Below are 12,919 nucleotides of genomic sequence, written 5' to 3' on the forward strand. Positions count from 1 at the left end.
GTTGGGTGTGGTGGTACACAACTTTAATCCCAAACACTTGGGAGGCAGAAGTAAATTGACCTCTGAGACTTCAAGGGGCAGAGGTAGATTGACCTCTGTGACTTCAAGGTGCGGTAGCACATGCCTTTAATCCCAATGCTTGGGAGACAGAGAAGACATATCTCTGTGAGTTCAAGGTGTGGTAGCATACACCTTTAATTCCAGCACTGAGGAGGCAGAGACAGACAGACCTCTGTGAGTTCAAGGACAGCCTGGTCTATAGAGTTATTCCAGGACAAAGATATACAGAGAACCTGTCTCAAAAAATAAAAGTAAAAATAATTGAAATAGAGGTTAAAATAAAGCCACACAAAGATGGAAAATACACAGAAAATCTTGATACTTTATGCTATTATGCTCTCTTTGAATTGTTTGAATGCTGAGGAAGGAGCAACAGATGTTAAAAGATATTTGTTTATAAATGCTGCTGAACTAATCCAAGATAGATATTTTGAAAATGCCTTGACTTTAAAATTTGGATCTAAGGTTATGATGCTTTGGAAAAGTCCTGTTGTTTTCACAGAGGATGAGACCCTGTGGATTGCTTCTATCCCAATATGGTATGATAGACCACGCCCTCCTGAAAGGTTGCTGTGAACACTCTCAAAAAATTACTTCACTCAACTGCTAACTGAGATGAATCTAGCCCACAGGTTATACCATGAAAGACCTAAATAACAGTGCCCCCATTCAGCATGAAGCAGTTTGGAGAGAAAAACTGTGCCCATATTCCCAAATATTGTTTATAAATGTTCTTTTACATTTAAAGGAGGATATGATATAGATATGAACAATTTGCATTGGTATGGATTTTAAGGTCAATTTTGTTATTTGTATGTCTGATATTGATTAAGGTATTGTGATTATGTAGAACTGGATGTGGTTTTTTACCCTCTGATCTCTGGCAAAAGGCTTGCAAATGGGTATTTGTGGGTCACCAGAGACTCCTAACTGGGGCTGCCTCACACCATACATTGGTTTGAGCTCCCATCCCCTCCCCTGTTCTGTGTCTCTGGATCTCTGCCCCTGCCACCGTTCCTGTTCACCTGCGTGCTTCTCAAGCCTTTGCTCCAAGATGCCCTTTCTCTCAATCGCTCTTCCAGTTTCTCGTACACTAACTCTGTGGTTCCTGCTGTTTCTCTCAATGGCCCACCTCGACAGGGCCCACAGATGGGAGCCCACTTCGACTTTGGTCTGGCCATGCTGGGATTCTTCCCACAACAGATCCATCCTGTCTGTTCCTGACTGTTCTCCCACCCTTACAACATGTAAACGAAAGCCAGGGACACTGCAGTTTCATGCCCAGGACATGGCTATCCACGCCCCTCCCCCAACAGCCTGGGAGTCACTCTCAACTTACTCACTCCAAAAAAGTCTTTTATTCCTATGGTTTCTTGTATTGTTAATGTTTATTTCAGGATTTTTTAAGTTGTCCATCTGACATGCTTTCCCACGGAAAGTAGGAAAACTGTTTAAAAAGTTCCTTCTATCCTGTGTGTATGGATGAATCTGTGTGTATGGATGGATGTTTATGTCAGACTCAGTTGGACATGTAAATGTGTGGCCACTACATGCTTGTTTCTGACTGCTCTTGGATGCCTAAGTGTCCAAGTTCTGTGTGTCAGTCATTGCTATTGTGGCTAATGACTGAACTCAGATTTTGTGTCTGACTTTTCCTGTTCTGAATCTGATGAAAGTTATTTTATGCTGTTCTGCCTTATTGAAACAGACAGTTAACAATATTAGGTATGGTTTAAAATTTGTAACAAAAAATTAACTTAAAACTGATAACTACAAATTGAAACTGCTCTAGAAAACAGCATGTGGTCTGCTACCACCTTAGTTAAATACAACAGGTGGGGAGCCACTGTTTTGACTAAGTTTGAAAAAAAGGGAGGTCATATGACTTCAACACCATCATAAATAAAGGTGACCATGTGGAGTGGTCCAACCTATGAGTCATTAGGTCTCCAATATATTTTAGATTAGGATAGATCTCTGTATAATAATTCCTATTCTGTCCTAAAAAGTAAGGCTCATGAGAGATAGAATTTAAAACAACACTGTTTTAATGAGGTATTAAAGCTGCACCTCCATGCATTAATGTAAAGGGATATATCTGACAGTCAGATTTTGTAATGTAAGTGTAATCCCCTTAATATTGATTTTAAAAGCATTGAGTGTTTACAATGTTCATACTTTATTTTGCCTTCCATAGAATGTGATTATGCTCTATGTCTTAGGACCACAGCTGAACACTAGAGACAAAGATATTTCTTCTAACCTTCTTCTTCTTCTTCTTCTTCTTCTTCTTCTTCTTCTTCTTCTTCTTCTTCTTCTTCTTCTTCTTCTTCTTCTTCTTCTTCTCTCTCTTTTTACTAACTTTGGTAAGCTGTTTTACCTAATTTTGTAAACTAGGTCACACAGAAAACTGCTGTGTTCTATAGTGTTGCACTAGGAAATACATGTTAACCATCAGTTACTGCATAAAGGATGAGTCTTTGGTATGACCAGAGTTGGCTTATATATGTGTTCTGAAAGTTAAGCCTAAACAACATTTATCTAGTTTTGATATGCCTAAAAGATTATGATCCCCTGATCCTCTGAGCTCCAGAGATCTGAGAATTTGGCATTTTAATAAAAAAGCTTCTCATGATAGAGACATGTCAGCTCCTGGCAGCACTGCTTTCTCATCCTTGGAAGATGGATGGACACAGAAGAACTTCCCCAGCAGCTTGCTTTAAATGTAGCAAAGCCAGCCATGGAGTGGAAACCTTGCACCTTAACTGCTGCCAAGACCCTGTCCAGACTGTGGACAGGCACAATACTGGGGAATTGATTACCATGCTTTGCCAAGACAAGTTAGGCCAGTCTATTCCTACTCCACAGGAAAGTCTGTCCAATCTTCTGGGCTTGGCAGCTGAAGACTGGTAAGTGACTTGGGACTTCTGTCCCCAGTGACCACAGAGAGATCTGGGATAGCTGCCTACATGCTATAAAGTGGTCTCACTTCTGCTTACTCAGGTAAAATTTATCCTTCACATTTCTGCTGGTGTTTGATGACTAGGGTACAGATAGATTTACCATTTTAATAGCTCTGCCCATCCCCCAAGGCTACAACCACTTTGGTAGGTTATTAGTTCATTAGTTAAGTTTCCTGTTAAAAATATGGACAGGTTTGCCTTATTCAAAGACTCCATAGTAAAGGCTAAACAGTTTCAGATGTAACTTCCCCCTTATGTATGTAAGATGTTTCAGACTTCTGTCCCCTTTCTGTGCTATTATTACACTGGAACTCCAGAGGTTTGGAGTTTTAGCATTGATAAATGCAGTTTGGATAAACTGATAGAGCACTGTCTACAGTTTTTAGAAGTCCTTAAATTGCTGTGGATTTTATTGGTCTCAGGACTACAGAGAGGCTTTTTCAGCATTACTATAGTGTCTCTAGCCACACATGGCAAAAATCTGCTGAAATGCTAGCTCTTTCCTCTCTCAAACAGGTCAGCATTAGGCAGAGTATAGAAGCCTGCAGACATGTTCCACTTTGTTTCTTCTCCTTCACTCCTCAGCCTCCCTCTGTCCTCCTCCTTCATTTGCTCAACCTCTTTTCTTCAGTGAATTTCCTCGGATTGTCTTCTAAGTATAGACTTAAAGGTGTATTTCCTCAGGCTGAAACCAGGATCTAGGGAAAATGTTCATGCCTTTTAACCCAAAGCCGTAGCCTTTTGCTATGATCCCGAGATGTAAATCTGTTCCAACTGTTTTACAGACACCTGCATGTTCTTGGGAAAGAATTCTGCTACTGTATCAAGGGATCTGGCCTGGTGGATTAGTCTCTAGACAGGTCCACTTCTCCTGCCAGACTTGTGCCAAGACCAACCCACAAGGGGCCCTCCAGGTATCACAGTTCCAAGGACACCAAGCAGGTGAGTACTGGCAGGTTGACGTTACCCACATGTCCACTCATAAAAAGATCCATTATCTCTTAACTCTTATTGACACCTTCACAGGATGGATGGAGTAGTTTTCCACCCCCAGGAAAGTGATAGATATGATTGCTCAGGTACTCCTGGAACACATCATCCCTTGATTTGGTATGTCCCAAGCTCCTAGGACATCAGTGCTAGTATCACCTCTCTAGACTCAAGCGGGTACCTATCCAGAATGAACAGATACATCTCCATTCCACTCTTTCTGGCAGTCTTCACTCTTCCCACCACTAGACCGGTGCATAAGACCAGTGTTTCTACTAGCAATGTTTCCTCAAGGTCTCCAGGAGTGCAGTTATCTGAATGCTTCTTTACCCATAACTCCCACTGAGTGTGAGACCTCTGACTCCCGACTTCCCCCCTCCTCATGTTGTCCAGTGCCAGCAGGAAGCAGACAGACTTGAACCGGCAACCATATATCCAAGAAGGCTGGGATGTTTTGCTTGGAACTCTCTAGATTCTGCCTTCAGAAAGCTTACCAAGCAGCAGCTCCTCCCCTGAAGCTGCTCAAAGACTGAACCTACAGGGTATTTATGACCCATTCCCAGGGAGCAGTGTGTGATTTCTCCTTCCCCTGAGGTCACATGAGAATGGTTTGCTCATTAAATATGAACTTTTAATATGGCTTTTTTTGACTTATTGTATCAGTTGAGAAACCCTTAGCCAAAATTCCAAAATATTTATCAAGTCTAGACTACTAGGGATTGTTACATCCCACCAATTCTTTTTTTCTAGATTGAATATTAGGTGAACTGGTAATTAATTTTGACAATTGTACACAACTTTTGAAAATTTGGAACATTTTATACACTCATATCCAAAATTTTGTTCTAGGGTTCTCTAGAGTAACAAAATATAGAATAAATCTTTCTATTTATGAAGGAGGGGGATTTATTGGAATGGCTTAGGGCTGCAGTTCTGCTAATCCCACAATAGCTACCTGTGAAGGAAAAGTACAAGAACCCAGTACTTACTCAGTCTAGGAGGTTAGACATGTTGGCTGGTCTTCAGTTCATGCTAGAATTTGGGAGAAGTATTCTCTCATGCCAGGGAAGGAATTAACTTGCTGCAAGGTGAGGACACGCAGGCCCTTGTTTTAGTTTTGGTAGCTGGTGCTGCGTAGGTGATTGATTTTTCAGCCTGACTGGTACTTCCACCACGGAATCTGGTATCATCTTACACATATTCTGGCCATTAAAGCAGATGGGGATGGCCAGCTTCTACTGTGTGTCTGAACAGAATATGTCAATCAGATTCCTCATGCAGAAGTGACAGACCAGGTACAGGTGTTGTATTCCTCCAGAGCATGAGGCAGAGTCTAGTCGGAGGAATTTTCGTGACATGGAATGCAGGTTGTGCCATTCCTAGAGTTCGTTGACCACCACACTCTTTTCTTCTGACTTTCTCTGAGAATGCTGGTGTCTCAAGGTTTTATCTCTGAAATCTCAGGGGTTGAAGATACTTTAAAGAGTCTACACAGATGTGCAACAGACTCTAATGGACCATAGACGCAGACCCTGACAAGTATATCCAGCAAAACTTTCAAAACCCTAAGTGGAAATACGAGATGTTTCACAAGCAGCAGTGAAGTACGAATACAGCCCTTCAGAAAGTCATTGAAGGAAAATTTCAACTTCAGAAGATTCAATACAACCATGTATAATACAGGGAATAAATAATCTCAGAGCAATAAAGGCAAAAAAGTAGGGAAGCACACACACTACCACCACCAAAACAGTAGTCACAACAAAAGATTAGGACTCAGTCATCATTGGTTATCAATTCCCCAGTGAAAGATACAGGCTAATAGAGTGGATGTGACACAGATTCCATCCTCCTGCTGCAGCCAGAGGTAAAGAATATCTCACAGTAGTAGATATTCCAAGCAAATGGATCTAGGAAGTAAGCTGGTGTACTTGCTTTTATATCTAACAAAATAAACTAATGAGATTAAGTAAGTAAAGACACTATATACTCATCAAAGTAAAAGAGAACAAAGATAAAAATATCAGAGGCAATATGTCTCTTTAGAAAAATAAAATCAAGATTAAATATGTATTTTTTCTTTTTTTAAAGATTTATTTATTTATTATGCATACAACATTCTGCCTGCATATATTCCTGTACACCAGAAGAGGGCACCACATCTCATTACAGATGGTTGTGAGACACCATATGGTTGCTGGGAATTGAACTCAGGACCTCTGGACGAGCAGCCAGTGCTCTTAACTGCTGAGCCATCTCTCCAGCCCCTAGATATGTATTTTAAACAGACAAATAAACCCTAGTAAAATAGCATAGAATTCCACCCACCAAAGCAAGGCCAGGGCCAGACAGTTTTGGCACAGCAATCTACCTGCCATTCAAAGAAGAGTTAATGTCCATTCTCCTCAAATTATTCTAGAAATAAGAAACGAAGGATCATTGTCTAATCTAATTTATGAGCCTAAAATTACAGATATCTAAATCACAGACCAAAATTCTATGAACACTGATGCAAAAAATACACATTAAATAATTACAAACTGAATGCCAGAATATTCAAAGATAATTTACCATGATGAATAAGGCTTTGTCCTAGATATGTAGGGATGCTTCAAAATAGAAAATTCAAAAAATATAATTGACCATATAAACCCCCAAACCACAAAACATCAGAAAGACATAAACTTTATGATCATGTCACTAAATTCTGGAAGAGTATTTTTCAAAATCCAACATTCCTTCATGATAAACACCAAGGAGATATCAGCATACATGTGACATACCTAAATATAATAATGGCAGCTTAAAAAGTCCATTAATAGAAAGAAACTCAAATAATTCCACTAAAATCTGGAACAAGACAAAGTTTTTCACTTTCTCTGTATCTATTCAATATAACAGTTGAAATATTAATTAAATCAGCAAGGCAACAGACAATAAAAGGATAGAGTGGAAAGGAAGAAATAATCTTTATCTGTAGAAGATAATAAAATACACATAAATTAGGTGAGCAACTTAACAGGGAAATTTCTACTGCTAATAAACAGTTTCAGTAAATTAGCTTGACAAAAATCTAAGGGAAAGAAAACTCTGGTTAGGATGTATTGTGTAAGAGAAGAATCTATTTTCAGTAATAAAATAATAATAAAAATCAGTAGTCCTCCTGGGTGGTGGTGGCACCCGCCTTTAATCCCAGCACTCGGGAGACAGAGGCAGGCGGATCTCTGTGAGTTAGAGGCCAGCCTGGTCTACAAGAGCTAGTTCCAGGACAGGCTCCAAAGCTACAGAGAAACCCTGTCTCAAAAAAACAGAACAAAAACTGGTGTGGGAGAATTGTCTGTATTCTGTCAATCATGTTATAAATAAACGCTGATTGGCCAGGCAGGAAATAGAAATGATTTAATGAGAAAAGGAGAATTCTGGGAAGGAGGAAGTTGACTCCTCCCATTCCTGCCCAGACCGCTGAAGCAGCAGGATGTGATCTGCCCCACTGAAAAAAGATACTGAGCTTCATGGCTAACATAGATTAGGAAAATGGGTTAATCAAGATGTGAGAGTTAGCCAGTGAGAGGCTAGAACTAATGGGCCAATCAGCTTATAACTTATAGAGACCTATGTGTGATTTTCTTTGGGGCTAAACAGTTGTGGGGTACTGGGCAGGACAGAAGCCACAACATCAAGCAGCCTGACCCCCCATGTTACAAAAAACCAAACCAAACCAAAACAAAAATCAGTAGTCCTCCTTTATACAAATGAGAGGCAGATTGGGAAAGAAATCAGAGAAAACACCTTTCACAACAGCCTCAAATAATATATCTTGTGGGTAACTCTAACAAAAGAAGCGAAAGACTTGTATTATAAAAACTTCAAGTCTTTGAGGAAGAAATTGAAGAAGATATCAGAAAATGAAAGATCTCCCAGCTCATGGATCAGTGGGATTAATATCTAAAAATGGACATTCTACAAAAAGTAATCTATAGACTCAGTGCATTTTGACAAAAGTTCAACACAGTTCTTTACATATCTTTTAAAGACCATTCTCAGCTTCATATGGAAGTACAAAAAGCAATGGGTAGTAAAACATTCCTGAACAATAAAAAAAAATACTGCTGTAGGCCTCACTATTCCTGAATCAAATAGAACTTCAAAGCTATAATAAAAGCAATACAAGAGCATGGTATTGGCAGGAATTTAATGGAAGACTCAGGCATAAATCTATACACAGGGGCCATGCCAGTCTAAGAGGCCTGGGCTGTCTCCCAGGTCCATGGAGATGTCTGAGCCCTAACTGCTGCTAAGGGGTCCATGGCCCTACTGCAGCTGTGGTCTTTGCCCAAACCTGACTCTTTGGAGAGCTGAGAAACACTAAGTAAACTGGCAGGGAATCTTTGCTTTCTTCATCAACCCGTCCGACATACTCAGGAACAACGTTTCTGTTTGTCTTTGGTGAGAAAGTTCAGCCAGTTTCCTATATTACTGAAATTTCTCTGAATCCACCCACCCCAAACCTTGGAAAACCCTTAGCCTTGCAATTTTTTGGATGATAAAAGACCCTACTTCTCCTATGTTCCCATCTATTCTCTCAAAACTGGGATTAGTGAGAAAACCTATTATGGCAGAAAACAAGGCTTATTTAATTAGACTTAGAATATTTGGGTGGTTGTCTTTACTCTCTTTAGTGAAAATACATAACCCATCTTGGCTCTTTTCCTGGAGTTGTGATTTATGTCTTCATTCATGGAGTGTCAGTACCTGTTGACAGCTGCCTGAAGAAGGCTGTTGCAGTCTCCCATCCTCTTTAATCATTGGACAATGTCGCACCAAGATACCCTAAAGGATTTCCTGCCCAACAACCATAATCTTTCTTGCCTTTATTGTGGAAACTCAATCCAAGTTTCTGATGGTGATCTTGATCCATCAGCCATCCTATCACTGTTATTTCCTTCTCAGCCTGTTGTATTAAGGACATCAGAAGCTCAAAATGGCTTCAGAGAAGTCTGAGCTTCCATTCAATGGAATATTAGTTGTGGCTCCAGACAGGGGCATGGCCCCCACACCATCAATCACCCTGGAACCAAAACTTCCAGACAAGAAGGACCTTAAGGTCTTGGAAATGGGAAGCAAAGTTTTCGCCCAAGAGTCGCTAGGGGTGATAGTGAGAGGAGCTATTCCCTTTTCTACCTCTTAATGCCTGGACCAATGGACACAGGCTAAGGAGAAAGCTGCCTCCTGCAGAATCCTGACCTAGCACTAGAGGCTGATGGTACTTCTTTAATCTTTCCTTGCGTCTTGAAATGTCCAGTCCATCTTTCTGTCCTGACAGCTGCTTCAGGAAGTTGGGGAACACGGGAATATAAACTAAACACATCATAATTAGTTGCAATAAGCATAGGCACAAACTCTCATATCAAGGCTGGGGGAGTTGACCAGAAGGAAGAAAAGGTTCCCAAGATCAGACAAACAGGTCAGAGAGTCCCCACAGTCCCACTCTTTAGGAGTCCCACAAGAACCCCTGAACTAAACAACCACAGTGTGCATACAGAGGACATAGTGCTGACCCATGCATCTGTGTGATTGCCTCTCCAGTTGCTGTGAGACCCTATGATCCCCGTTTATCTGATTCTGTGAACCCCTTTACTGCCATCAGCTGCTGGATAAAGACTAACTGATGACAGCTGGGCTAGGCACCAGTCTCGGAGTACAGCAATTTCATTAGGTCTCATTTCATTAACATTTATGTGTGGGACTGTGAGGACCCTGCACAAACTTCCACAGCTGAGCAGGGATGGATGGACTAAACTGGGCCTCTTCTAACAGAAACACCACTGGAATCCAAAGAGATTCTACAAGTTTTCTTCTTTTTACATTTTATTTGGGTAAAATTTTGTCTACATGACTGAACAAGGGTCCTCTGAAAGAGGAATGATTGCTTTTGCCCACTGAGTCATCTCTCCCGTCTCCAAAAACTGAGTTTGGAGGAAAAGTGTCTTCATTCTCTCCCCCTTCTCTTGTAGGAACACATTCACATTTGTTTTCTCCTTTGCTCTGAGCCCTTGATCATATGTTCTGCACAGTCCTCCTATCCAGACAGATTTCTCCAAAGAAACCCTGTTGGGATGTGCTGGGGGCATTAAATAAACTGAATCCCAGTTTCCAAATCTCTGGACAAAAATAAAACCAGTACAGCAACAGGGGAGAGGTTGCATAGAGTCCATCAGAGTTCATCATGGCTCCTCCCCAACCTGCCATTCTGTAGCACCAAAAATAAAAACCTAGAGATAGATATTGGGGTTCAAACCGACAACCAGAAAAGCAAAGCAGCCAAGTCGCTAGAGACGTCTTTCCTCTATCATGGCTGGATGACCATGGACTAAGCAGACTAAGCCTCTCTCTCTTCCCATTTTACATTACCTCTAGTGCTGGGATTCTCTAGAACAGGGATTGAAGGTGTGAGCCACCACCACCTGGATTCATTTCTACATTGATCGTGTGTAGCACAGAGTAGCCTGGACTCACAGAGATCCTTCTGCCTCTCTCTCCCAAATTCTGTGATTAAAGGTGTGACTCATCATTGTCTGACCTCTAGTGGCTTTAGCTTTGTCTCTGGTCTTCAGTCAAGATTTACTTATCAAAATACAAATAATACACTGCTATACCATTCGACACATACAACAGTATTAAAGCTTGTCTCAGCACATTCAGTGTAAATGCTCCACGTACTCCATAGTCTACCTGGTATCAGCATTGGTAGCAGCACTGGTTGCTACCTCTGGGATACACATGTAGCTCACAGTTGATAGGGTTCTAGGTTTGCTTCAGGCCTTTGAGGGGAGACTCCAGTAAAGAACGTCGAGGAGAAGCAAGGGTGCTTGCTGTATGCTTCAGCCTCCAAGTAGGGGTATAAATCCACCATTGTCTTCCAACTTGAGGTCTCAGAGACCTCAGAAGCATGAGCTGTAATGAAACCCAGGGCCCGAGTTTTCAATTGCTGTGTGCTATGGAGGTCAGCCAGGAAGAGAGTGTGGGCAGCATTCTCCACAGAGAGGTTCCTGCAGAGGGCTTTCTCACACAGGATCTTCAAACCCTCTAGGTCGTACATATCAGCAGCTGCCAGCACAGTGTCTGCCATGCTGTCTAGGTCTGGTTCCTTTCCGGTGTAAATGAAGTCCATCATTGCCTTGAAGACTTCAGGTTCCAGGTCATGAATCTCAACACAGTTGTTTCTTCTCTCCTCCATGTCATGTTCAAACATGGCTCTGAAAACTGGAGAGCGAGCAGCTAAGATGGCCTTGTGAGCCCGGAATTCCCGGCCAGCTACCACCAGGCAGCAGTCTGTGAAGTGGGAATTCTCCCAGAGATCTCCTAGCTCATCTGCCAATGTGCATCTTGGAGCCTGGATCTCTGGGTTTGTGCTTTCCTCAGAGATTTTGTGGGAGTCTGGGTACAGGATTCCTCTGCAGAAGAGGGTGAGTTTGTCTTCAGGGAGAAGCCAATACTCATGGTCCAAGAGAAAATCTCTGAGGATGAACATTTTGTAACCCCCTTCATAGCCTGGCAGGAACCTAAAGGATTTTGGACTTGTGACAGTTTCTGTTTTTTCTCCTTTGACATTGATGATCCAGAGCTGAAACTGTGCAATAATGGCACTCTTTGGAGAGCTGAGCAGCTTTAGGTTAACTGACAGGTAATCTGAGCTTTCTTCATCGACCCCGTTCGGGTGAAGTCTCAAACACCAGTTGTCATTGTCTCCTGTTGAGAAACTTGGACTTATAATGCTGCCCTGCTCTTCCTCTAAAATAAAATGGAAGTTGTCTATGGTCCACTGGCAGTAGAAATTCGGGACACTGAATACTTTGTAGTTCCAGCTCTGGGCTATGATGTTTTTTGTCATTTTTCCTGGAGATAGTTTGGAGGCTAAACTGGATGCAAATGAAGAATTAGGATTTGTTTTCTCTTCATCATGTGGGAGACAACAATAGACAGTATTTAGATTTTTAGTGTCTGTTTCTCTCCTGTTTACTTTTATATGGGTTGGTACCTTGAGTCTCTGAAGTCATCCAGAGACTACACTAGCTTCAGTGTAGCTAGTTTAGATTACCAGGGGCTGCTCTGTCAGTTCCTGTTTTCTAGATAGAATCTCAAGTCAATAGGTAGCTAATATTTAATTGAAAATTTGAAACATTTCATACACTCATATCAAAAATGTTGTGCTAAAGTTCTCTGGAGTAACAGAACATAGAGAACGACTTTCTGTTTGTCCGAACAAAGGGGATTCATTAGAATGATTTAGGGATGCAGTCCTGCTAATCACACATTGGCTAACTGTGAAGAGAGAGTCCAAGAATCCAGTACTTACTCAGTCCAGGAGGTTAGACGTGCCGACTGGTCCTCAGTCTATGCTGGAATTCTCTAATGCCAATGAAGGAGTGGACTTGTTGCCAGGTGAGGGCAAACAAGCAAAAAGTAATAGCTTCCTTCTTCCATGTTCTTTTATGTGCTTCCAGCAGAAGGTGTGGTCCAGTTTCTGGAGTGTTTCCACCTTCTAGATCTGGATTAAAGGTGTATGTCTTCAAGTCTTGGGAAGTAGATTAGATGTTAGTGTCTTTCTGCTAAAGCCACTAGAAGTCAGACAATGGTGAGTCACACCTTTAATCACAGAATTTGGGAGAGAGAGGCAGAAGGATCTCTGTGAGTCCAGGCTACTCTGTGCTACACACGATCAATGTAGAAATGAATCCAGGTGGTGGTGGCTCACACCTTCAATCCCTGTTCTAGAGAATCCCAGCACTAGAGGTAATGTAAAATGGGAAGAGAGAGAGGCTTAGTCTGCTTAGTCCATGGTCATCCAGCCATGATAGAGGAAAGACGTCTCTAGCGACTTGGCTGCTTTGCTTTTCTGGTTGTTG

The 12,919-nt window shown here is 41.6% G+C and overlaps 1 pseudogene; it reads right to left on the reverse strand.

Annotated features, from left to right (window-relative positions):
- Positions 1-10,817: 10,817 nt before the first annotated feature.
- On the reverse strand, positions 10,818-11,904 carry LOC142854079 (speckle-type POZ protein pseudogene; annotated as a pseudogene).
- Between the last annotated feature and the right edge of the window lie 1,015 nt (positions 11,905-12,919).

The sequence above is a fragment of the Microtus pennsylvanicus genome, chromosome 7, assembly GCF_037038515.1.
Source record: "Microtus pennsylvanicus isolate mMicPen1 chromosome 7, mMicPen1.hap1, whole genome shotgun sequence".
In the NCBI taxonomy this organism is placed as follows: domain Eukaryota; kingdom Metazoa; phylum Chordata; class Mammalia; order Rodentia; family Cricetidae; genus Microtus; species Microtus pennsylvanicus.